The sequence below is a fragment of the Tamandua tetradactyla genome, chromosome X, assembly GCF_023851605.1.
Source record: "Tamandua tetradactyla isolate mTamTet1 chromosome X, mTamTet1.pri, whole genome shotgun sequence".
Classification (NCBI taxonomy): Eukaryota; Metazoa; Chordata; class Mammalia; order Pilosa; family Myrmecophagidae; genus Tamandua; species Tamandua tetradactyla.
In genome coordinates, this window is record NC_135353.1 from 93,502,884 (window position 1) to 93,529,780 (window position 26,897).

General features: G+C 37.5%; 1 non-coding gene and 1 pseudogene across 1 annotated transcript; both read right to left on the reverse strand.

Moving 5' to 3' along the window:
* LOC143671937 (protein lin-28 homolog A pseudogene) overlaps positions 1-26,897 on the reverse strand; it is a 40,331-nt pseudogene that overhangs the window by 6,362 nt on the left and 7,072 nt on the right.
* On the reverse strand, positions 5,342-5,444 carry LOC143672291 (U6 spliceosomal RNA). Its single transcript, XR_013169759.1, has one exon. It is a non-coding gene; the product is annotated as a U6 spliceosomal RNA (small nuclear RNA).

Genomic DNA, 26,897 nt, shown 5'->3' on the forward strand with positions numbered 1-26,897 from the left:
GAAGAAACTCCTGCTTTTACAGTAAAAAACATTGAATGTTAATGGATTAAACTTCCCTCCAAAAGAAAGAGATTGGTATAATGGATAAAAGTAAGATCCAACTAAAAGTTGTTTACAAGAGACTCATTTTAGACACAAAAATACAAATAAGTTGCGAGTGAAAGGATGGAAAAAGATTTTCATGTAAGTAGTAATCAGAAAAGACCTGGGATAGCTATATGAATATTGGACCAAACAGACTTTAAGTCAAAAGCTGTTAAAAGAGACAAAGAAGGACACTATATATTGATAAAAGTGTCAATCTACCAAGAAGAAATAATAATTAGAAATATTTATGCACATAATGATGGTGTCCCGAAATACATGAGGCAAAAACTGGCAAAACAGAAGGGAGAAATAAACACCCTTAAATTAATATTTGGAAAATTCAATAGACCACTCTCATCAATATATAGAGCATCAAGACAGAAGATTAATGGGGAACTAGAGAACTTGAATAATATAATAAGTGAACTAGACCTAACAGACATATGCAGAACATTGCACTCCAAAACAGCAAGATACACATTCTTTATAAGTGCACATGAATCATTCTCCAGGATAGAGCATATGTTGGGGCACAAAACAAGACTCAATAAATTTAAGAAGATTGAAATTATGCAGTGTATTCTCTGACCATTATGGAATGAAACTGGAAGTCAATAACAGGCAGGAAAATGGAAATTCAACAAATATATGGAAGTTAAATAACAACCAATAGATCAAAGAAGGACTTATGAAGGAGATCAGTAAATATCTTAAGACAAATGAAAATGAGCATACAACATATCAAAACTAAGGAGATGCAGCGAAAGCAGTGGTTAGAAGGAACGTTATTGCCCTACACGCTTACATTAAAAAAGAAGAAACAACTAAAATCAAAGACCAAACCACACAAGTGGAGGAACTAAAAAATGTATGACAACAAACTCAACCCAAAGCCAGAATAAGGAAGAAATAAAGATTGGAGCCAAAATAAATGAAATGTAGAACATAGAAAACATTAAGGGGAATTAACAAAACCAAAAGTTGTTTCTTTGAAAAGAACAATAAAATGAACAAATCTTTAGCTAGACTTACAAAGAAAAAAAGACAAGATGCAAATAAGTAAAATCACAATTTAGAAGAAGGACATTACTTCTGATGCCACAGAAATCAAAGGGATCATAAGAGGATACTATGAACCACTGTATGCCAACAAATTTGACAATCTAGATGAAATAGGCAAATTCTTAGAAACATACAAACAGCCTACACTGGCTCTAGAAGAAATAAAATATCACAACAGACCAATTAAAAATAGAGAAATTGAATCCATCATGAAAAACCTCCGAACAAAGAAAAGCTTAGGACTAGATTGCTTGACAGGTGAATTCTACTAATCTTTTCAAGAGTAATTAGTACCAATCCTGCTCAAACTCTTAGAAAAAATTGAAGAGGCAGGAACACTACCTAACTCACTCTATGATGCCAACATCACTCTAACACAAAAGCCAGATAGAGCTACTACAAGGAAAAATATATAGATCAACTTTTATTATAAATATAGATACAAAAATCATCAACAAAGTACTTACAAATCAAATTTAACAACACATTGAAAGAATTATGTGTTGTGATCAAGTAGATTTTATCCCAGGTATGCAAGGGTGTTTCAACACAAGAAAATCAATTAATGTAATACACCACATTAATAAATGGACAGAACAAATCCACATGGTCAGAGAAGGGCTTTGATAAAAACCAGCATCCTTTCATGATAAAAACACTTCAAAAATAGTAGTAGAAGGAAACTACAATCAATATAATATAGGGCTTATATGAAAAACCTACAGCTAACATAGCACACAACGGTGAAAGACTGAATGCTTTCCCTCTAAGATCTGGAACAAGACAAGATGCACACTGTTTCACTGTTATCAATATAGTGCTAGAAGCTTTAGCCAGAACAATTAGGCAATAAAAAGATATAAAAGACATCCAAATTGGAAAGTAAGAAGGAAAACTGTCACTATTTGCAGATGACATGATCCTACATATAGAAAGTCCTGAAAAAACTACAATAAAGGTACTAGAGCTAAGAAACTAATTCAGCAAAGTAGCAGGATACAGGATCAATGCAGAAAAAATCAGTGGTGTTTCTACACACTAGTAATGATCAATCTGAGAAGGAAATAAAGAAAAAAGTCCATTTACAACAGCAGCTAAAATTTTTTTCTTTTTTATGCTGTATGCTGGGGGGAGGCACATTTCATTCTTTTTCCATGTGAGTATTCCCCTATTGCAGCACCATTTGTTGAATTTTTGTTTTGTTTGGTTTTTTTTCATTTGTTTGTTTGGGAAGTGTATATGGACCAGAAATCAAACCCAGGTCTCCCACATGGCAGGTTAAAATTCTATCACTGAATTTTCCTTGCAGCCACAATAGCAGCTAGATTTTAATCAAGGATTTAAAGGATTTGTCAGAGAATACTTCAAAATGTTACTAAAAGAAATCAAAGAATACCCAACTAAGTGGAAGGACATTCATGCTCATGGACTGGAAAGACTGAATATTATTAAGATATCAGTTCTATTTAAATCTATGTATGAATTCAATGCAATTGCAATAAAAATTCCAACCACCTACCTTGCATAAATGGAAAAGCCAATTATCAAATTCATTTGGAAAAGTAAGGATACCAAATAGCCAAAAGCATCTTAAAAAAGAAAATTGAAATAGGAAGATGCACACTTCCTAACTTAAGAGCATATTACAAAGCTACTGTGGCCAAAACAGGATGATACTGGCACAGGAATAGATATGCCAATCAATGGTAATTGAATTGAGAGTTCAGAAATAGACCCTCATGGCTATGGCCCATTGATTTCTTTTTACAGGGGCAGGCACCAGAAATTGAACCCAGGTCTCCAGCATGGCAGGCGAGAATTCTGCCACTGAACGACCGTTGCACTACCCTGGCCCATTGATTAAAAGAAATTGTTTTTGTGTGAAATATAGTATATATGCAAAAAAGCAATAAATTTCCAAGTACATTTTAACAAGCAGTTTTAGAACAGATTTTAAAGTTTTGTATGGGTTACAGTTCCATGATTTTTCAGTTTTTTCTTCTAGCTGCTCCAAGGCACTGGAGACCAAAAGAAATATCAATATAATGATTCAGCAGTCAAGATCATTTGTTAAATCCTTTCTTCTCTGTTGTACTCATCCTTCTCTTTAAATAACATATATGCATAATGTCCCATTGATTTTTGATAAGGCTGCCAAGTCTGCTCAATTAGGAAAGAATAGTCTCTTTAACAAATGGTGCTGAGAAAATTTTATATACATATGCAAAAGAATGAAAGAGGACCCCATATCTCACACCATATACATAAATTAACTCACAGTGGATCAGAGACCTAAATATAAGAGCCAGGACTATAAAACTCTCAGAACAAAATGCAGGGAAGCAACTTCAAGATCGTGTTTTAGGCAATGGTTTCTTTAACTTTAAGAAAGAAGAATTGAATGCAGCAACTCAGACATTTGCACACTGATGTTTAGAGTGGCTATTATTCACAATTGCCATAAGATGGAAGTAACCCAACTGTCCATCAACTGATGAATGGATAAACAAAATGGTATATACATACAATGAAATATTATTCAGCTGTAAAAAAGATACATATGAACATGGATGAACCTTGAGGACATTATGTAGAGCAAAATAAGCCAGACACAAAAGGACACATATTGTATGATCTCACTCTTATGAACTAATTAAGGTCAGCAGGCTCATAGCGTTAGGACATGGAATATAGGTTACAAAGAGAAAGATCGGGGTTAGAGAATTGTGAATTGATGCATAACTTGCATAGAATTTCTATTTAGTCAGATAGTAAAAGTTCAGAAATCGATGGTGGTTATGGTAGCACATTACTGTGAGTGTAATTAAGAGCAGTAAAGTATATATGTGAATCTTGATAAAAGAGAAAACAGAATTTATTATTACTAGAATAAAAATTAAAAGATAAAACATAGGACTATACAGCACAGTGAACCCTACTGTAGATGATGGACTATAGTTAATAGTAAAATTATGAAAATGTTCTTTCATGGGTTATAGCAAATGTATGATGCTAAGGTAAGGTTGTAATAATGGAAGAGTAGATGGAAAAAATAGTATATGGAATTAGTATATGGAAAAATACTATATGGAAAAATAGTATATGGAAAAAATACACCTAGTATAAGTAATGAATGATAGAATTATTTTAATAACCTTTCATCAATTGTAACAAAAGTAAATATTCTTAAAATTAGTACAATTATATAAAATAAAGTGTTATCGTCAAGAGTAACAAATGTTCCACACAAATACAAGGTGTTGATGGTGAATAGGAATCCTGTATTTAATGCGTGACTGTTTTGTAAACTCAAAACTTCTTTAATAAAAAGTGTGTGCATATATATATATATTTATATTTATATAATGAACTATTTTAACCCACAGTTTTAAAAGGATTATCATCTTCTAGGTGGTGTATAGACATGTTCAATAAATGGTTGTCAACTTGAAAAAAAAAACACTTAGAAAAATAGAAATAGAAGGAAACTTCCTGAACATGATGAAGGGCACCAATGAAAAACTCACTGTTAACATTGTACTCAATGGTGAAAGACCAAAAGCTTTCCTTCTAAGATCTGGAAAGAGACAAGGATGCCCATTGCTACCCCTGTTAGTCACAGTATACTGCACCTCATACACACATGCAACTAAACTCTCAGTTTTAGCCTCTTGACTCACCCAATCTCTTTACTCTGTTCTCTCTCCTCTCATTCTTGGAAGTTGACCTTTTCTCCTACTTGACCACAATTTCTTCTCTTGTTACACATAAACAATTTTTTTTTGCATGGGCAAGCACTGGGAATCAAACCCGGGTCTCTGGCATGGCAGGTGAGAATTCTGCCTGCTGAGCCACCATGGCCTGCCCTATAAACTCAATTTAAACTGGATTCACTATCTCTTCCTTTCCTGTCTCAGTGGAAGTGGTATAGCTTCTCCTGCTCAGAGTGTATACCTCTACCAAAATTCTGGATCCAATTCTATGCTGTATTCTTAGGCATTTATGTGATCAGTAACCCTCCTCTTACCCTGCACACACTTCTGTATTTTCAACCTCTTCCTTTATACTACCTCTATCTCCTCATCTCATTAACATCTTTGAAAATAAGTCCTTCATCGGCTCCACAAATCCCTGTTTCTAAGACCTTATTTGTGTCCTTTATTTTACAGCCAAATGTCCTTTCTTTTCTTTTTATATTATGGAACATTTCACAAATTTGCATATCATCCTTGCTTAGGGGCCATGTTAATCTTCTCTGTATTGTCCCAATCTTAGCATATGTGCTGCTGAAGCAAGCCCTATAGTTAAATTTCTTGAAAGTAGTTTAATTTCCTATTTTACTTCACCACCATTCATTCAATCCCTGACTCACAGGTATCTTCCCTCTTTCTTCATCATGACACTTAAACTACCCTCATTAAGGTCATCAATGATGTTCATATTGATAAATTCTGTAGACTCTTTTCTGTCTTCATTTTATGAGACCTTCATGTTTCATTTGATGAAATAGAATACTTGTATTTATTAAAGTCTCTCCTTCCCACCTTGGCTTTTGTGACACTATTCTCTCCTGGTTTTCGGCTACTTTTCCAGCTGTTCCTTTTCAACCTCTTATGTTATAACTCCTCTTCTTCTGTTAATTCCTCAAAGTTTCATGTCTCTTAGAGCTCTATTTTCAGCCTTCTGTTCTCTTCACCCAAAACACTGTTTTCTACTAATGGTCAATGAGAGGGAGGGGCAAGTGGTTTGGGACATATGAATTTTTTCTTTTTGTTTCTTTTTCTGGAGTGATGCAAATGTTTTAAAATGATCGTGGTGATGAACACAAATATGTGATAATATTGTGAAGCATTGATTGGTACTATGGTTGGACTATATATGTATTAAGATTTCTCAATAAAAATATTTTGTAAAAATGAATGAATGAATAAATAAATAAATCATCTGTCAGAGCAAACTCATTTAAACTTATGGATTTAATAATATGCTAAAGACTCTGAATTTTTTAAACCTCCTTTTAGGACACTGTGTTATCTAGGGTTCTCTAGAGAAACAGAATCAGCAGGAGATATATGTGAATATAAAATCTAGAAAAGTGCCTCATGTAACCATGGGGATGTAGAGTCCAAGGTCTAGGGCAGGCTATGAGCTGGAAGCTCCAATGAAGGTCCTCAATGAACTCTCAGGATAGGCTGACTGGCTGAAGCAGGAAGAGTGATTGTCTCTTCTAAAGCTTCCTTAAAAGCCTTCTGGTTATTAGATTAAGCAACACTCATTGCAGTAGACACTCCCTTTAGCTGATTGCAAATGGAAATGCAATCAGCTGTGGATGCCACCAACATGATGGACTTAAAAATAAGCTCATGAAATGTCCTCATAACAACAGACAGCCAACATTTGCCCAACCAGACAACCAGGCACCACCATCTGGCCAAGTATACGAACCTCACCATGACAGGTATATACATATCCTTAAACCATACTTAATCTCTAAATAGAAAACCATAGCAGATACATTTTTTGTCCTCACCTAACAATACTCAACTGTCCCGTGTACAACTGGAAATGTGTTAAATCTGTCCAGAACAGGGTGCAAGTCCTTAGGCAATATTCACTCTTAAAGTTGATATCTAACAACTTAAATACTATAACATGAACAAAACAGCTTAAGTCATATGATAAAGGTGATAAAATGAAGAGAAAAACAAAGATATTTGATTTATGTATAAATACATAGATTCTAATTACAAAGAAAGGAAGAAATATTCATACCATTACAGTCCTTGTTTCTATAACTGATCATGCGGTCGTAGTTCAGATTTATCACTACCTTCTTCCACTACCCATTCCATGTTCCCTTTATCCTCAGCAAGCACTTTAGCTGGCCATGGTTCTTTGCCTGGTGGGGTGACACATACCTTCATTCTTGAAGTTTCAAGTCTTGCCTGGATTGAGTTGTTGCAATTTTTCTTCGATTTTAATCACAGGGCATAGTAGTACAAAACGATGTCCTAAAGGATCTTCTATATTCCAAGAAAATTCTTCTTTACCTCCATTGTGTAGTTTCAGTACTATTTCCCCCCTGATAGTCAGAGTCAATTACCCTAGCCAGTAATGCAATCTCCTTCTTGGTTTCTTGATCCAGGGGCATGAGTAGCCTAAAGTGACCAGGTGGCAGCCTTAGATTCCAGCTTAATGGAATCACTTTTGTTTCACTTTGTGGAAACACTACCCCTTCTGGAACTAAAACCTGTAGACAAACAGAGCTCAAGATCACAGGGACAGGAAGCAAAAGGTTTCCCAGTGTCTCACTAGGAATAATAGTGAGTGGTGCCACTCCCATTTCCACCCCTTGGTTCCTGTACCCATGAATCCTGGCTATGGGAGAAATAGCACCATAGAGTGGATGCTTATTCTGAGCATACACAGCCTCCTAGAGAACATCACCTCAACCCTACAAGGTATTGCCACCTAGTTGGTATGGTAATTGAGTTTTCAAAAGGCCATTCCACCGTTCTATCAATCCAGCTGCCTCTGGATGATGGGGAACATGTAAGACTAGAGAATTCCCAGAGCATGTGCCCATTCCCACATTTTATTTGCTGTGAGGTGATTTCCTTGATTATAAGGAATGCTGTGTGGAATACCATGATGATGGATAAGGCATTCTGTAAGCCCACAGATGGTAATTTTGGCAGAAGCATTGCATGCAGGGAAAGCAAACCCATATCCAGAGTATGTGTCTATTCCAGTTAGAACAAATTGCTGCCCCTTCCATAATGGAAGTGGTCCAATGCAATTAACCTGCCACCATGAAGCCAGCTGATCACCTTAGGGAATGGGGCCATATTGAGGGCTGAGCATTGGTCTCTACTGCTGGCAGATTGGGCACTCAGCAGTGACTGTAGCCAGGTCAGCCTTGGAGAGCGGAAATCCATGTTACTGAGTCCATGCATAACCTCCATCCCTACTGCCATGACCACTTAGTTCATGAGCCCATTGGGCAATGACAGGAGTTGCTGGGGAAATAGGCTGACTATTACCCACAGAATGAGTCATCTTATCCACTTGATTATTAAAAAATCCTTTGCTGAAGTTATCCTCTGGTGAGCATTCACATGGGACCAAAATATCTTCATGTTTTTATCCCACTCAGAAAGCTGTATCCACATACCTCTTTCCCAGACCTCTTTGTCACCAATTTTCCAATCATAATGTTTCCAAGTCCTTGACCACTCAGCCAAACCATTAGCAAAAGACCATGAGTCAATATACAAATGCACCTCTGACCAGTTCTCCTTCCAAGCAAAATGAACAATCAGGTGCACTGCTCGAAGTTGTGCCCACTGGGGGGATTTCCCCTGATCATTGTCCTTCAGGGACATCCTGGAAAGGGGTTGTAGAGCTGCAACTGTCCACTTTCAGGTGATATCATGTGTAAACCAGGCCTGAGTTTTCTTCCTCAGTCAATTCATTATAAGGAACTCCCCAAGAGGCCATAGCTGTGGTCTGGGAAAGAGAAGGTAATGTGGCAGGAGTGCAGACCATGGGCATTTGAGCCATTTCCTCATGTAAATTACATTTGCCTTCAGGGTCTGCTTTGGTCCTATCTCATATATGCCATTTCCATTTTATGATGGAGTGCTGTGGCATACATCCAACTTTATGGCTTGTGGGTCAGACAACACCCAGCTCATGATAGGCAACTCAGGACTCATGGTAACTTGTTGGCCCATGGTTAAGCATTCAGTTTCTACTAAGGCCCAAGCAGGCCCAAAGTTGTTTTTCAAATGAAGAGTAGTTATCTCCAGCAGATGGCAAAGCTTTGCTCCAAAATCTTAAGGGTATGTGTTGTGATTCTCTTGTAGGGGCCTGCCAAATGCCCCAGATAGCATCTTTATTTGCCACCGACATTTCCAGCACCGTTGGACCTGCTGAATCATATGGCTTAAGTGGCAGAGCAGCTTGTACAGCAGCCTGTACCTGCCTCAGAGTCTCCTTTTCTTCAGGTCCCCACTCAAAATTAGCTGTTTTTCTGGTCACTCAATAAATGGGCCAGAGTAGCACATCCAAATGAGGAATGTGTTGTCACCAAAATCCAAAGAAACCAACTAGGCATTGTTCCTCTTTCTCTGGTCATAGGATGGGCCAGATGCAGCAACTTCTCCTTCATCTTAGAAGGGATTTCTCAACATGCTCTACACTACTGGACACATAGAAATTTCACTGAGGTGGAAGGTCCCTGTATTTTTCTTGGATTTATCTCCCATCCCCTGACACACACAAATGCCTTACCGGTAAGTCTAGAGTAGTTGCTATGTCTTGCTCACTAAGTCCAATCAGCATGATATCATCAATATAATGGACCAGTGTGATGTCTAGTGGGAGGGAGAAATGATCAAGGTTCCTGCAGACAAGATTATGACATAGGGCTGGAAAGTTGATATATCCCTGAGGTAGGACAGTGAAAGTATATTGCTGACCTTGTCAGCAAAACAGTTTGAAAGCAAACTGTTTTGGGTGGTCCTTACTAACAGCTATTGAGAAAAAAGCATTTGTCAGATCAATAGCTGCATACCAAGTACCAGGGGATATGTTAATTTGTTCAAGCTATGATATCGCATCTGGAATAGCAGCTGCAATTGGAGTCACCATCTGGCTGAGTTTATGATAATCCACTGCCGTCTTCCAAGACCCATCTGTTTTTTGCAGAGGCCACATAAGACAGTTGAATGAGGATGTGGTGGGAATCACCCTATATCCTTCAAGTCATTAAGAGAGGCACTAATCTCTGAAATCCCTCCAGGAATCTGGAATTGCTTCTGATTTACTATTTTGCTAGGTAGGGACAGTACTAGTGGCTTCCGCTTGGCCTTTCCTACCACAGTAGCCCTCACTCCATAAGTCAGAGAGCCAGTGTGGGAATCCTTCTAGTTGCTCATTGTGTATATTCCCATTATGCATTCTGAAACTGGGAAAAAAACTACAGAATGGGTCTGGGGACCCACTGGATCCGCTGTGAGATGGACCAGAGTTAATCTCCAACAATTACTTGACACCCATAAGCCCTCACTGGACCAGAGTGACGTTTTGAGTCCCCTGCAATTAATGTCACTTCTGAACTAGTGTATAATAATCCCCCAAATATCTTAACATTTCCTTTTCCCCAAATGCACAGTTACCCTAGTAAAAGGCTGTTTGTATCCTTGGGGAAAGCTTGGAGGAAGATTAACAGTATAAATTTGTGGTGGTGTAAAAGTGTCCTCCCGCAAAGGGACTTGGCCTCCCCCCTCATTCAAGGGGCTCTGGGTTGTAAACTGTGTCAAGTCTGGAAATTGATTAAGGGGCTGTGAATGTTCATTTTTGTAATTCAAGTTAGACTTTGGTTCACTTGACCTAGAACTCTTTTGTGTATACAGCTCAAAAGGAATTTAGTAGACTGCCTATCTGTTGTACTTCTAGGTACTCCATGATCTTGTAGCCAATGCCACAAGTCTCTGTGAGTCAGGTTATTTTGACTCTTGCTTTGAGTCTGCTATCCATTATGATAACCATGTCTACCTTGTCTTTGGCGATTAAGTGCTGCCGCCTGGTTTCTGCCAACTCGGGATCTGATCATCTTCATCGTGTTTAAGGATTCCAGCTCAGTGACAACAGTATCTGACCTAAAGAGAAGGGCAGCTACAGAGCTCTTCAGAGATGATGGGGCTAGTCTCACAAATTTACTTCTCACAGTTCTGGTAAAAGGTGCATCCTCTGGACATCACTGAGGTGTATAATCAGGCTTTCCATGATAAATCCATTCTAACATTCCAATCTCTCTAAGCTGTGGGATTCCCTCATCTACATTATACCAGGGCATTTCTGGCATTTCAACCTCAGATAATGTTGACTGTCTTTTGATCCATGTTTCAGCCAACCATCCAAACAAACTGTTAATGCCTTTCCTAACCCCTCGAGCTATAACATTGAATGTGGAGTCTCTGCTTAGTGGGCCCATATCAATAAATTCAGCTTGAACCAGCTTTATATTCATCCCACCATTATCCCTCACCCTTAAAATCCATTGCTGCACATATTCCCCTGATTTCTGTCTACATAAGTTGGAAAACACAATTTTTTTGGAGCATAGCATACCTCCTCATGAGTGACATTTTGTACCTCACCTTTTGGGGCCTTTTGGGATTTTAGTCTAGTACTAGATCTGGAAGAAAAGAGGGGTGGTGTGTTGGGTCATGAAAAGAATTAGAAGTATCTTCCAAGGCAATTGCTTCAGGGCATTCATTTGCAGTTTCATCTGGTGAAACAAGATTAATCTTCCAGGCAGAGGAGCAAGGGTTGTTTCCCCATGGGAGGAAATTATGTGCTTCACAGGCACTGAAGGTTTAATACCTGCAGGTGGAAGTTGGGTGGTCAACTCCTCAGGGCAGGCTAGATGTGGGGCAGCATGTCCTCAGGGCAAACTATTATAAGGTTATCTAGAAAAGACTCAGCAAGGTGTAGGGTTTCAATGTCTCCACAATCATCAGTATCAATCCACACGTGGCCATTCCATTTTTCAGGGTCCCACTCCTTTCCAATAAATGCCCTCATTTTAATGGCAGGCACCATGCAAGGTTGTGATTTCAGTTTATGTTGTAAATTTGCTACTCTAACAATGAGACTCTGAGTCTGATTTTCAGAGATCTCAAGTCTTTGGCTACAGGAAATAACATTTTCCTTCAGGGCACTCAAAGAAGCTTTTACATCTGTCATATGGTGCATAAGCTTCTCATTTCAAGCCTTCAGCTCATCCGTTTCCCTCATCAATGCATACAACGTATCTAGCAATAACCAGCCAACATCTATACTTCCAAAATCCACAAAACTCTTTAAAGGTATTGTTCTAGCTTGCTAGCTGCCGAAATGCAATATACCAGAAACGGAATGACTTTTAAAAAGGGGGAATTTAATGAGTTGCTAGTTTACAGTTCTAAGGCCGAGAAAATGTCCCAATTAAAACGGGTCTATAAAAATGTCCAATCTAAGGCATCCAGAGAAAGATAACTTGATCCAAGCAGGCTGATGAAGTTCAGGGCCTCTCTCTCAAGTAAGAAGGCACATGGTGAACAGGGTCAGGGCTTCTCTCTCATCTAGAAAGGCATGTGGTGAACACGGCATCATCTGCTAGCTTTCTCTCCTGGCTTCCCTTCATGAAGCTCCTTGGGAGGCATTTTCCTCCTTCATTTCCAAAGGTTGATGGACTCTCTGCTTCTCATGGCCATGCCATTCTGCTCTCTCAGAATCTCCAAAATATTTCCTCTTTTATAGGATTCCAATAAACTAGTCAAGACCCACTTGAGTGGGTAGAGACACGTCTCCACCTAATCTATTTTAACAACCACTCTTGATTACTCAAGATCATATCAAGATGTGACTCCCTAAGTCACATCTCCAGGGAGATGATCTAATTACAGTTTCAAACATACAGTACTGAATAGGGATTAGAAGAAATGGTTGCCTTTACAAAGTGGGATTAGGATTAAAATATGGTTTTTCTAGGTTACGTACATCCTTTCAGACCAGCACAGGTGTCAAAAACATTATCACCCAGAGCCCGACTTTCTATAAGAAACAATTAATAGAATCAAATGGTGATATTATGACTATCTCTTTTGCCAGCTCACCACATGGATGGGCAGTTTCATTCTGATTATAGAAACATAGTCATTAGTGCTTTTGAATCCAGTCAGAGTAGAAGATCAATTGTAAAAATTCATTTAAAAAATTCTGTTTCTTAAGAAACACTCCAGGTACCAAGCAGTATTAGCTAGGGTTCTCTAGAGAAACAGAATTAGCAGGAGATATCTGTAAATACAAAATTTATAAAAGTGTCTCATGTAACCATGGGGATGTAGAGTCCAAGGTCTGTAGGGCAGGCCATGAGTTGGCAGCTCCAATCGAGGTCCTCAATGAACTCTCAGGAGAGGCTGACTGGCTCAAGCAAGAAGAGTGATTGTCTCTTCTGAATCCTCTTTAAAAGCCTTCTGGTGATGAGATTAAGCATCACTCATTGCAGAAGACACTCCTCTTAGCTGATTACAAATGCAATCATCTATGGATGCCACCAACGTGACCATGATTTAAGACCATGAAATGTCCTCATAGCAACATTTAGGTCAGTGCCTGCTGGCCAGACAACGAGGCACCACCACCTGGCCAAGTTTGCACATGAAACTGACCATGACAGACCTCTCTCCTCAGTTTCCAACTGTCTTCTGGACAATCTCCATTTGGATGACTCAAAGCATCTCAAACTTAAGCCATCCAAAGCTGAACTTATCATCTTCCCACCCAAACTTACATCATCTTCTGTGCTCCCTATCTCACTCACTGACTGACACCATCATTCATCTCATTACCTATGTTAGAATGTCTGGAATCACCTTTGACTTCTTCTCTTCTCACATCCAATTACTCATTGTTTCATTACAAGATCACAGATCTTGGTTTTCCTATTTGTAAAGTTCTCTTTAAATAATTCCATTGCCTTAGTTCAGAGCACTATCACCTTATATAAGACTGTTACAAAAGCTTCCTAACTTTTTTTCACAACTTCTGTCTCATTCCCTTACAATCCATTATTCATATGGAATTCAGAATGATCTCCCTAATTACAAAATTTGATCAGGTACCTTTGTCTAAAATTCCTTAGAAGCTGTCCATTGCTTAAGCCCTCAGAATGTTATTCAGGGCCCTCCATGACCCAGTGCCCATCAGATTATGGTATAGTTTTTCCAATATATGTATGTACAGTTTACTTTAATCTTATTTAGCTACTTGCAGTTCTTAGTAAGTCTTACTGTGTTTCTTCTGCTTCGAGTGTTCTTATCCTCTTTTAGCTTAAGGAACACCTACTTGTCCTTCCAGACCTAGCTTGAGCATCATCTTCCTGAGGACTGCTCCCCAGAGTTCTCCCTGAATATCTAATTTGATTTAGATTTTCTTCCTTTGTGGTTCCTTGTCACCTGTTGCATACCTCTATAGTAGCACTTTTTACACACTATAGACATTTGACATACATTTGATTTTTCCTTTCTCCCATTTAAATCTATGTCCCTTAGAGGAGAGAACACATAGCATTAGTCTTTATATTTCTACTGGCTAGCTTAATGCTTGATATATATTAGGTGCCCAATAAATGTTTGTGAAATGTATGAAAGTATGACTGAATGGATAATGACAATATAAGGTCAGATAAAGTCCTTGCAAATAATTGAATAGCTGTAACAAGGTTATGATGCATTTAGGGAACAGAGAATAGTTTAGTGTGATGTAGAATAGAGTATGAAGTAGCAGGAAGAGGAATGGTGGAAGATGAGGCTGAGAAATATGCAAGAGCCAGATCACAAAATACCTTTCTGTGTCTTATGGCATGATGAGATTTATGTTTTAGATATATCACTCTGGCTTCTTTGTAAAGAATATATCTAATGGTTAATGTGAAAACAAGGTCACTGGTTAGGTGATTGTGGTATTCTTGATGAGAGACAGTGGAGGCCAAGACCAGGGTAGTGGGAGCAGGGATGGAGGGAAGTGGACAGATGAGGTGGAGGTGGAGTTTTCTACACAGAAGGAATAGCATACATGATGATCCAGGTTTGAAATAAACAATTGTGCCTTGAAGGAACTGAAAGAGATTTAGTGTGGTGGAAGTGCTGAATATGAAAGCCTGGAAGCAAGAGATGAGTCCTTGTCTGCTTCTCTAGGAAGTTGGGACTTGATTCTGTGAATAAAGGAGAGCGATTGAAAGGTCTCAAGCAGAGAGTTATGTGATTAGATTATGGTTAGTAAGATCACTGTATTTGTGGAGAAAATGAGAATGTTCAGCTGATAAGCTGCTGCAGTTACCCAGGCCCCAAAACAGATCCAGGATTCTAGGTCAAGGAGCAGACTCATTGCTCCAAATAAAAATGTCAAAAGAACAAATTCTATTGTATTGTTTCTACTCTTCTTTATGAGGAGTAAGAATGGTCTTGGCTTCAAAATCTTGGCCCCCAGAATGAATAGGATGGTCTTAGAAACTATCTTCTGTAAATACAAATGGAAGTGGCCAAGATGGTAGAATAGTGAGGTGTGAAATTTAGTTCTTCCTCCAAATTAGTTTGTAAACAGCCAGGAACTGTATGGAACAACCACTGGGGGGACATAAGTGACTGGATACACAACATACACTGGTTTGGAAGAGGGGGGAAAAGCTGAGATTCTACTCAGAACTGTAAGTCCCACAAACCAGGGAGGCCAATGCCCTTCCCCCATGGACACAGCAGGATGGATCCACAAGGGAAAAGGAAACAGACCTCATTAGTAGCAAGTGCTTAGCTCAACTAAGCTCCAATTGCAGAATTCGTTAACAAATTCTGACTACTAAAAACAAGCCCAAGCACAGATAAACCTGGAATAAACAATAAAGGAACCAGGCAGAGAGGGGGTGGGGCTGATAAAAAAAACAAACAAGCAGGGCTTTTTGAGTTGCACAGCACAAAATGTTGGAAAAGTGCTGAACTCCAATAAAAGGTGACATATAGAGCCTGGGGATACACAGAACCACATACACAACTCAAGATTTTGATTGGTAGAGCCAGGGAGTGGTGTCTGGCTCTGAAGAGGTTATTTGCTTATATTTTTTTACTTCTTAGCAGCTCATTAGATAGAACTGCAAGCATTCTCAGGCTCCAGCACTTCCCCAGGCAAGGGTAAAACTAAGACTTGTTTGACAGACAAAATGATTAGTCAGGTGAAAAGAGTTATTCCCTAAAGGGCTTATCCTCCCCAAGAAAATTGTGGTGGAGCCCAGCTCAAATGGAGGTCCTCACTTAGGGAATTCAGGCCCCAGCAGCTAGAAGAGAAGCAATCAAAGCCCGCCTGCTACTGTAGCCTCTGTCTAAACTACAACACTGGCAAGGGGAGTCTGCTGAAATTAAAGGTACCACATCATTTAATGCTGGTGGGAACCTGTGGGCAGACAAGCACCACATGCTCGGCAAGATAGGAATAGCAGGGAGTATAGAGGCTTTGTAGAAAAGTCTGACAGCCTGCTGGGTTTCACTCTCAGGGAAACCTGATGCCTGCTCTTTCCTCCTGAGATGTGGGCCTGTCTGGCCTTTGGAAAATCCGACTGGGATTGATAACATCTGAGGAGACCCTCCTCAATAAAAAGGCTCCATATAGGCAGGGCAAGAAACAGAAAAACAAGGACAGAAAACTTCTAATCACTTAAATAGAACCTATGCTATAGGTCTAGAATAAGTTGAACTGAATGTCAAGGAACAGATAGAGAATAAAACCATCTAGCAAGAAAATCCCAGGTAAAAGAGTGAAAACAACCTGCAGAATAAACTAATTAAGGAAATCAAATGCCTACACACCATCAGAAAACTATGAGTCATACTAGGAAAATCAAAGATATGGCCCAGTCAAAGGAACAAACCAACACTTCAAATGAGACACAGAAATTGAAACAACTAATTCAGGATTTTTGAATAGACATACAAAATTTCGTAAAAAATTGAATCAATGAGTTAAAGAAGGATATAAAAAAGACATGGGGGAACATAAAGAAGAACTCAACAGTTTGAAAAAACATATCAGAGAACTTAATTGAATAAAAGGCACAATAGAAGAGATTAAAAAGCATTGGAAACCTACAACAATAGATTTGAAGAGGCAGAAGAAAGGATTAGTAAACTAGAGGACAGGACATCTGAAATCTGACACACAAAAGAAAATATAGGGAAAAGAATAGAAAAACATGAGCAGGGTCTCAGGGAATCCAAGGACAACATGAAGCATGCAAATTTATGGGTTACGGTTGTCCCAGAAGGAGAAGAGAAGAGAAAAGTAGGAAAAAGACTACAGAGAAAATAATCACTGAAAATTTCACATCACTTATGAAACACATAAAATTATAGATCCAAGAAATGTAGCATACCCCCAAACAGAAGAGATCCAAATAGACATACTCCAAGACACTTACTAATCAGATTGTCAAATGTCAAAGACAAAGAGAGAATTTTGAAATCAGCAATAGAAAAGCAATCCTTCACAAACAAAAGAAGTTCAATAAAACTATAGGTGGATTTCTCAGCAGAGTCATGGTGGCAAGAAGGCAATGGTACGATATATTTAAAATTCTGAAAGAGAAAAACTGCCAACCAACAATTCTACATCCAGAAAAACTGTCTTTCAAAAATGAGAGGGAGAGTAAAATATTTTAAGACAGTCACTGAGAGAATTTGTGACTAAGAGACTGGCTCTACAGGAAATACTAAAGGGAGCATTACAAGCTAGAAGGAAAGTATAGGAAAGACAGGTGTGGAGAAGAGTGTAGAAATAAAGACCATGAGTAAAGGTACAAAGAGAGAAAAAAGATATGACATATAAAATCCTAAAGAAAAAATGGTAGAGAAAGTACTGCCATTATAGTATTACATTAAATGTTAATGGATTAAATACCCCAGTCAAAGACACAGACTGGTAGAATGGATTAAAAAAAAACTGCACCCATCTATATGCTGTCTATAGAAGACTACTTTAGGTCCAAGGACAAAAATAGGTTGAAAGTGAAGGGTTGGGACAAGATATTTCATTCAAACAACACACCAAAAAGAGCAGGGTTAGTGATACTAATATCTGACAAATTAGACTTCAAATATAAAAAATTAAGTGACAAAGAAGGACACTATGTGTTAATATAAGGAACAATTCAACAAGAAGACATAAAAATCATAAATATTTATGCACTGAGTCAGAGTGCTCCAAAATACATGAGGCAAACACTGACAACACTGAAGGGAAAAATAGACATCTCTACCATAATAGCGGGAGACTTCCATTCCCCATGCTCATCAGTGGACAGAACATCTAGAAGGAGGATCAATAAGGAAACAGAATTTGAATGATATAATAAATGAACTAGACTTAACAGAAATTTACATAAAATTACACCCCACAACAACAAGATACACCTTTTTCTCAAGTGCTCATGGATCATTCTCAAGGACAGACTATATGCTGGGTCACTAAGCAAGACTCAATAAATTAAAAAAAGAATGATTGAAATAATACAAAACACTTTCTCAGATCATAATGGAATGAAGTTGGAAATCAATACAGGCAGAAAGCCAGAAAATTCACAAATATATGGAGGCTAAACAAAACACACATAAAAACCAGTGGGTCAAGGAAAAAATTACAAGAGAAATCAGTAAATATCTCGAGGCAAATGAAAATGAAAACACAACATATCAAAATGTATGAGATGCAGCAAAGGCAGTTCTGAGAGGGAAACTTATTGCCTCAAATACTTATATTTAAAAACAAAGAAAAAGCAAAAATCGAGGAATTAACTGTCTACTTAGAAGAACTAGAGATAGAACAGCAAACTAAACCCAAAGCAAAAAAAAAAAAGGAAAGAAATACCAAAGATTAGAGCAGAAATAAATGAAATTGAGAACATGAAAACAATCAAGGAAATAGACAAAAACAGAATTTGGTTCTTTGAGAAAATCAATAAAATCAGTGGACTCTTACCAAGGTTGAAAAAAAGAAAAAGAGGATACAAATAAGTAAAATCAGAAATCGAAGAGGAGACATAATCACTGACTCTGCAGAAATAAAGGAGGCAATGAGAGGATACTATGAGCAACTATATTCTAATAAACTAGAGAATGTAGATGAAATGGACACTTCCTAGAAGGCATAAACAACCAACACTAACTTGGGAAGAAATAGATGACCTCAACAAACCAATCACAAATTATGAAATTGAATCAGGGATTAAGAAACTCCCCCCAAAGAAAAGTCCAGGACCAGATGGCTTCACATGTGAATTCTACCAAGCATTCAAGAAAGAATTAGTATCAATCCTGCTCAAAGTCTTCAAAAAAATTGAAGAGGAGGGAAAGTTACCTAACTCGTTCTATGAAGCCAACATCACCGTCATTCCAAAGCCAGACCAAGATACTACAAGAAAAGAAAATTACAGACCAATCTCTTTATTGAATACAGATGCAAAACTCCTCAATAAAATACTTGCAAATCGAATTCAGTAGCACATTAAAGGAATGACACACCATGACCAAGTGGGATTTATTCCAGGTATGCAAGGCTGGTTCAACATAAGAAAATTAATTAATGTATTACACCTTATCAATATATTAAAACAGAAAAACCACATGATCATCTTGATTGATGCAGAAAAAGGATTTGACAAAATTCAACACCCTTTCTTGATGAAAACACTTCAAAGGATAGGAATAAAAGGGTAATTACTCAATATGAAAAGGGGATATATGAAAAGTCAACAGCTAGCATCATCTTCAACAAGAAAAGACTGAAAGCTTTTCCTCTAAGATCAGGAAAAGACAAGGGTGCCCACTGTAACCATTGTTATTCAACATTGTGTTGGAAATTGTAGCCAGAGCAATTAGACAAGAAAAAGAAATACAAGGCATCCAAATTGGGAAATAAGACGTACAATATCATTGTTTGCAGATGACATGATATTATATGTCTAAAATCCTGAAATATCTACAGCAAAGTTACTAGAACTAATAAATGAGTACAACAAAGTGGCAGGATACAAGATCAACACACAAAAATCAGTAGTGTTTATAAACACCAGTAATGAGCAATCTGAAGGGGGAAAGCAAGAAAAAAATTCCATTTACAAAAGCAACCAAAAGAATCAAATATTTAGGAATAAATTTAACTAAGGATACAAAAGACTTATACACAGAAAACTACAAGAAATTGCTAAAAGAAATCATGGAAGGCCTAAGTAAATAGAAAGACATATCATTTTCACAGATTGGAAGACTAAATATAGTTAAGGTGTCAATTCTACCCAAATTGATTTATAGATTCGATGCAATACCAATGAAAATCCCAACAGCTTAATTTTCAGGAATAGAAAAATCAGTAACCAAATTTATTTGGAAAGGCAGGGTGCCCCAAATAGCTAAAAATATCTTGAGAAAGAAAAATGATGTGGGAGGTCTCACACTACCTACATTTAAAGCATATTATGAAGGTACAGTGGTCAAAACATCATGTGTGCAACCAAAGGGAGATGTTTATTTAGTGCAAAATTTGTTTTGGTTCATGCATTTCCTAATTTAACTTGTATAGTTAGTTTGGTTGAACACCATAAGTATGAATAGAATGTGAAGTTTTGTTAGTTTGTACAGGCTAGTGTGATGCCCAAGCATATCCCAGAGTAATTTGGGCAGTGAATAAAAAACTATTTGCAAAGTTTCCTTGGGGGACTTGGGAGAAAGGATGAAATATTCAACTTCCTTATTTTGGGAATTCCCGATATTCTCACAAGCAGTGGGAACACCAAATCAATAGGCTGAGCCTCAACCTTGGGGTTCACACCTATGAAACTCATTCCTACAGAGACTAAGCTATGCTTTCTTACAATTATGCCTAAGATTCACACACAGAGAACCTCTTTCTGTTGCTTAGATCTGGCCTCTCTCTAAGCAAACTCAGCAGGTGAATTCACTGCCTTCCCCCATCCCTACGTGGGACATGACTTCTAGGGGTGTAAATCTCCCTGGCTATGTGGGACAGTATTCCTAAAATAAGCCAGGACCTGTAGCCATGGGATTGAGAAAGTCTTCTTGACCAAAAGGGGAAGAGAGAAATGAGACAAAATAAAATTTCAGTGGCTGAGAGATTTCAAACAGAGTCAACAGGTTATCTTGGAGGTTATTCTTATGCATTCAATAGATATTCCTTTTGTGCCAGTTGGAAGCTATTTTGCCCTCCAGTAAAGCCATGTCCTTTAATTCTCATTCAATATTGCTGGGCGGAATCTTTTTTTATTGTTTCCATGGAGATATGACCCATCCAATTGCAGGTGGTATCTTTTGATTAGATGGTTTCTATGGAGATGTGTCTCCACCCATTCAAGGTGGGGTTGCTTACTGGAGCCCTTTAAGAGGAAACTATTTTGGAAAAAGCTTCAGAGCCAGCAGAACCATAGAGCCTATGCAGCCAGAGACCTTTGGAGCAGAAAGAAAATGTCCCCAGAGAAGCCTTATGAAATGAGGAGAGAAGGCTAGCAGACATTGCCATGTGCTCTCCCAGCTGACAGAGAAACCCCAAACTTCATCGCCCCTTTCTTTGGAGGTAAGGTATCTTTCCCTCAATGCCTTAATTTGGACATTTTCACGGCCTTAGAACTGTAAGCTTTCAGCTTATTAAATTCCCTTTTTAAAAAACCTTCCATTTCCAGTAGCCTTTATTCTTGAAGATGATCATGATATAGTTTCTACAGTGTGACTGTGTGGTTGTAAAAATCTTGTGTCTGATGCTCCTTTTAGCCAGGGAATGGACAGATGAGTTAAAAAAAAAAAAGGATAATAAATAACAGATAATAGGTGGGATAAGGAGCAAAACAAATTGGGTAGATTGAAATACTAGTGGTCAATGAGAGGGAGGGGTAAGGGTATGGGATGTATGAGTTTTTCTTTTTATTTCTTTTTCTGTAGTAATGCAAATGTTGTTAAAATGACCATGGTGATGAATACACAACCATGTGATGATATTGTGAGCCATTGATTGTACACTATGTATGGACTGTATGTCTGTGAAGATTTGTCAATAAAAATATTAAAAAAAGAAATACTGATGGTCAATGAGAGGGAAGGGTAAGGGGTATGGTATATGTGAATTTTTTCTTTTTTATTTTTTCTTTCTTTTTCTGGAGTGATACAAATGTTTTAAAACTGATCATGGTGATGAATAGAGAACTATGTGATGATATTGTGAGCCATTGATTGAACACCATGTATGGAGTATATGTGTATGAAGATTTCTCAATAAAAATATCTTTAAAAACTATATCCTTTTCTCTCAGACTCCTTAGATCTGTAATTCAGGGAGTTAAAATCTGCCAGGGATGGGGTCAGAGACCCTGGACAGTAGAATAGAATTAGATACCTGGAGACTTGGTGGCCTTGGAAGCTGTGGCAGTTGCCAACAGGCCTGGGTAGTACAAAAGCCATACTGATTCATGGATTTGGAGAGCTCATGGAAGGGAGAGATTCAAAGGAATGGTCTCTGAGGACATGAATGAGTCTCTGCCAATTCCTATGCTATCATTTCTCTCCAAAAACCTCCAGTGTAAGCATGCTTGATGCTCCTTATTCCTTTCATTGCCTTTTTTCTTTCTTGTTCATTTTGGCTATCTTCCTTACTGCCTGTTAGTGCAATGTGGCCCCTCTCACTATTGCCCCCATCACTTTTCTTTCATAGAACCAGGAAATCTCAGGACAAGGAGGGTCTGATTTCCGATCTGAACCAGGCCTGCTGTTGGAGATTAAATCATGCTTACCACAAAAGGGATGTTCAGATCCCAACTTTTAAACTTTTGAGTGTGAACCCATTTGTAAATAAGAGCTTTGAGGATATCAGTTAAGGTGTGCCAAAACTGAATTAGGCTGGGCTTTAAGTCAATAAGGCTGAAGTCCTTATAAACCAAAGAAATTGGACATGGAAAGAGAAACCATGGAAAGCAGCCAGAAAGTGGAAGTCAATGAAATCCATTAGATAAAGGAGAAGGTGTCACCGTATGCATTCCCATGTGACAGAAAAGCCAAGGAACTCCAAAGATTACTGGTCAACTAGAAGATACCTATTCTAGGAGGAAGCAAGCCTTCTAGCTTCTGAAACCACTGAGCCAATAAATACCTATTGTTAAGCCAACCTATTTATGGTATTTGTTTTAGCAGCTAGAAAATGAATACACATGCCAAAGAGTCATGGGGAAGGTGCTTTAAGACCTCCTATGGTGGTGAATTCAGATGAACTCCTTCCATTTCTGCCCATTTCTAACGATTTTATTGAACTGAAATCCATCCCTCTGTAACTTCTACTTCTTGCACAAAATTTTAAATTTCAATGAAGTTCAATTTATCTATTTTTTTCTTTTGTTACACTTACTTTTGGTGCTATATCTAAGAATATGTTGCCAAATGCCATGAAGATTTACTCCTATGTTTTTTCTAAGGATTTAATGGTTTTAATTCTTATGTTCAAGTCATTGATTCATTTTGAGTTAAGATTGTATATGGTGTGAGGTAGAGTCTAATTTCATTTTTACACATGGATACCTGCTGTCCTAGCATCGTTTGTTGAAGATTTTATATTTCCGCACTGAATTGCGTTTGCACCGTTGTAAAGAAGCAATTGAACATAGATATATTGGTCTATTTCTGGACTCTCAGTTCTGTTCCATTGGTCTATTCTGATTAGTATAGTTTTGCATGTTTTGAAAATGCAAACTGTGAGTCAGACAACTTTGTTCTTCCAAGGTTCTTTAGGTCACTTGCAATCGCCTATGAATTTTAGGATTGTCTTTTCCATTTCTACAAACTTGGCTATTGGAGTTTCATAGGGATTGCACTGATCTGTAGATCTTTGGGTAGTATTGCCATCTTAACAATATTAAACTTTCCAATCTGTGAACGTGGATGTTTTTCCCTTTATTTAGGTGTTTAGTTTTTTTCAGTAATGTTTTATAGTTTTCAGTGTACAAGCCTTTCACCTCCTTGGTTAAATGTATTCCTAGGTATTTTATTCTTTTGGGCACTAAAATTTACTTTCTTAATTTACTTTTGGGATTATTTATTCTTATTTTTCCTCTCATAGCTGGACCATCTGAGAATTAGTTGCAGATTTTCTGACACTTTACTCTTAACTACTTAGTGTATATCTTAAAGTTAAACAGAACTTCATTATATTACACAATACAATTTTTAAATTCGGGATATATAACATTGATATAATATTTTTATCTAATTTAAAATCCATATTCAAATTTTCTGATTGACTCAATAATATGTTTTATAGAAATATCTCTATCAGCACACCCTTCCCAATACAGGATTCAATTTAAGATCTTGCATTGCATCTTCTTCATTCTGTTTTAATCAACAACAAATATTTGACTTTACTTTGTCTTTCATGACATGACATTCTGGAGTTCTGGCCACTTATTTATTTTTTATTTATTTTTATTTTATGGGGTACATGGTCCTGGAATTGAACCCATCTCTTGCATGGAAACCGGACATTCTAACCACTGACTACCTATGCACCCTTGGCACTTGTTTTGTAAAATGTCCCTCAAATTGAGTTTTTTGATGCTTCCTCATGATTGCATTAAGTTATGAATTTTTGGCAGAAATACCACAGAAGTGATGCTCAGTCCTTTTCAGTACATCATATTAAGAGCCACACAATGTTAGTTTTAGAAGAATGATAGAGACAAGAAACAAACTATTTTGCACTTGTCATAGTAATCATCGATTAGGGAAGAATCATCAATGGATGCTAAAAGTTGTGGGTATAGTTTTGATAAGGAGCAGGATATTTACCAATACACAGAGTCTCACCAAGTTCTACTCTTATTACAAAGAAGAAGATGTAATTTTTACAAGGTGGAAAACCTGGTGCAAATTCATTTTTAATTAAGAGGCATATAATTTGAGACAGAGATAGGTACCACAAGGTTTCATTTCAATCCTGATGGATATCTCTGAATTCTCGTGCCAACTTCCATGAAAAATTTCATGGTGGTAGTGGTGGAGGGTGTAGTGGGAAAGATTCTAAGGTTGCTGTGTGTCTGTTCACTAGCCAGAAGCCAGCAGGTTTGTATTTGTATTCAGAACCATTTGAAAGTTACTCTCCCTTAGACTCTTTGGTCCTAATGAACTCCTGGAGCTAGGAGGAAGTTGGTCTCAAATGCTGTGTGCAGTTAGGTGAGGGTGATGGAGTGTTGTAATTTTTTTTTCTTCAAAGCTATCTGCATTTCCAGCCTTTGAAGCTGGAGGCTTTGGACTCTGGTTGGGCTGCCAAACCTTTTTTCTTTATAGTGCCTCTTCCTGCACAGTGGGGAATGACTCAAATGGATGATGAAAACTGGGGGTGTGGATGAGGAGACCTTTGAAACGAAGTCCTGTTTTCCTGTTATCAATTTTTTATTGCACTTTATGGGATTCAGCCATCTTCATCACATTCACTTTCAGTTATCATCCCCTCTCATTTCTTCCTAATCCATTTCCTCAATTCGCCTTTAATTAGCAAAGGCAACAGTAAGAACTTATTAGCTTTGTGGGTTTGTTCAATTCTGAGAGAGACTTTCAGAATATAAACAGCAGAAGTCTGTGTGGTTGCTTCAAGGGAGTCTCTGTGCTGGCTTGAAACTGTTGCATACCTCAGAAAAGCCGTGTTCTTTAATCTTGGTTAATATTGTTGGGTGGGAGCTTTTCTTTTTTTTTTTTTTAACTTTTTTTATTAATTAAAAAAATTAACAAACAGAACTTTAAGATTCATTCCATTCTACATAGAAATCAGTAATTCTTAATATCATACATAGTTGATATTTATCATTTCTTAGAACATTTGATCGATTAGAAAAGAAATAAAAAGACAACAGAAAAGAAATAAAATGATAATAGAGAAGAAAGATTATACATACTACCCTTACCCTCGTTTCATTTACACTAGCATTTCAACTAAATTTATTTTAACATTTGTTCCCATTATTTATTTTATATATGTTCTACTCTTCTATTGATATGTAGTAAAGGAGCTCAGACACAAGGTTTTCACTCACGAGTCTCATTGTGAAGCTATATGTTCAATCATCATAAGAAAATGGTAGGAAACAGCTTCATTTTCAGGAATTCCCTCATCTCTTGCTACTTGAACAACAGGTGATATTATTAATGCATAAGAATAACCTCAGGATAACTCTCAACTTGTTTGGAATCCTCAGCATTGAATTAGTTCATTTCACTTCCCCTTTGGTGAGAACATTTCTCAATCCCTTGATGTTAATTTCAGCTATTCTAGGGTTTTTCTCAGTCCTGATGAGGTCTCAGCTATTCCAGAATTTCTGTCATGTTGCCAGGAAGGTCCACCTGGGGTCATGTCACAGAGAGGGGAGGGTGGTAAGACTGTTCATCATGTTGGCTGGAGAGAGAGGCAATCTGAGCAACAAAGAGGCTCTCTTGGGGGTGACTTTAGGCCTAAATTTTAAGTAGACTTGACTATCTTTGTGGGGTTAAGTTTCAATGAGCAACCAAGGATGGGGGTAGTCCTGAGCTTTGGTTGTCCACACTGCTTGTGAGAATATCAAGAATTCAACTTGGGGAAGTTGAATTTTCCCACTTCACATTCAGAAGGGGGTTGCAAATATCTTCCATTACTGATAAATCATCTGGGATCATGGGGGATACTTGGACAAACACAAAATCTCATGTCTATGCGATTCAAGTACTTATGAATTCAATCAAACTACTAATGAGTATATAGGAAATGCTTAGTCAAAATATAATTTTGTAACAAATAAACATTTTTGCTTTAGTCTCAACATAAGGTGACATTTTAAAGTATTAATTATCATCTATTTCAGCACTGCATATGACATTCCGTTGTTTTCTCATGCAAAAAATTTTTAAAAATTTGTGTTTAGTCACTATTATTATAACTTAGGCATTCTTTATACCATCCGATCTTTAACATCTATTTTCTGATTTCATTTATGTCCAGCCTTCTCTTATATTTCGCATGCAGCTTCATTCAGTGTTTAAATAATTGTATTACAGTTAGGTAGTATTGTGTGTCCATTTGAGTTTTTGTATCCAGTCTGTTGACAGTTGTATCCCTTCAGGGGAGCTTTTTTTTATTAA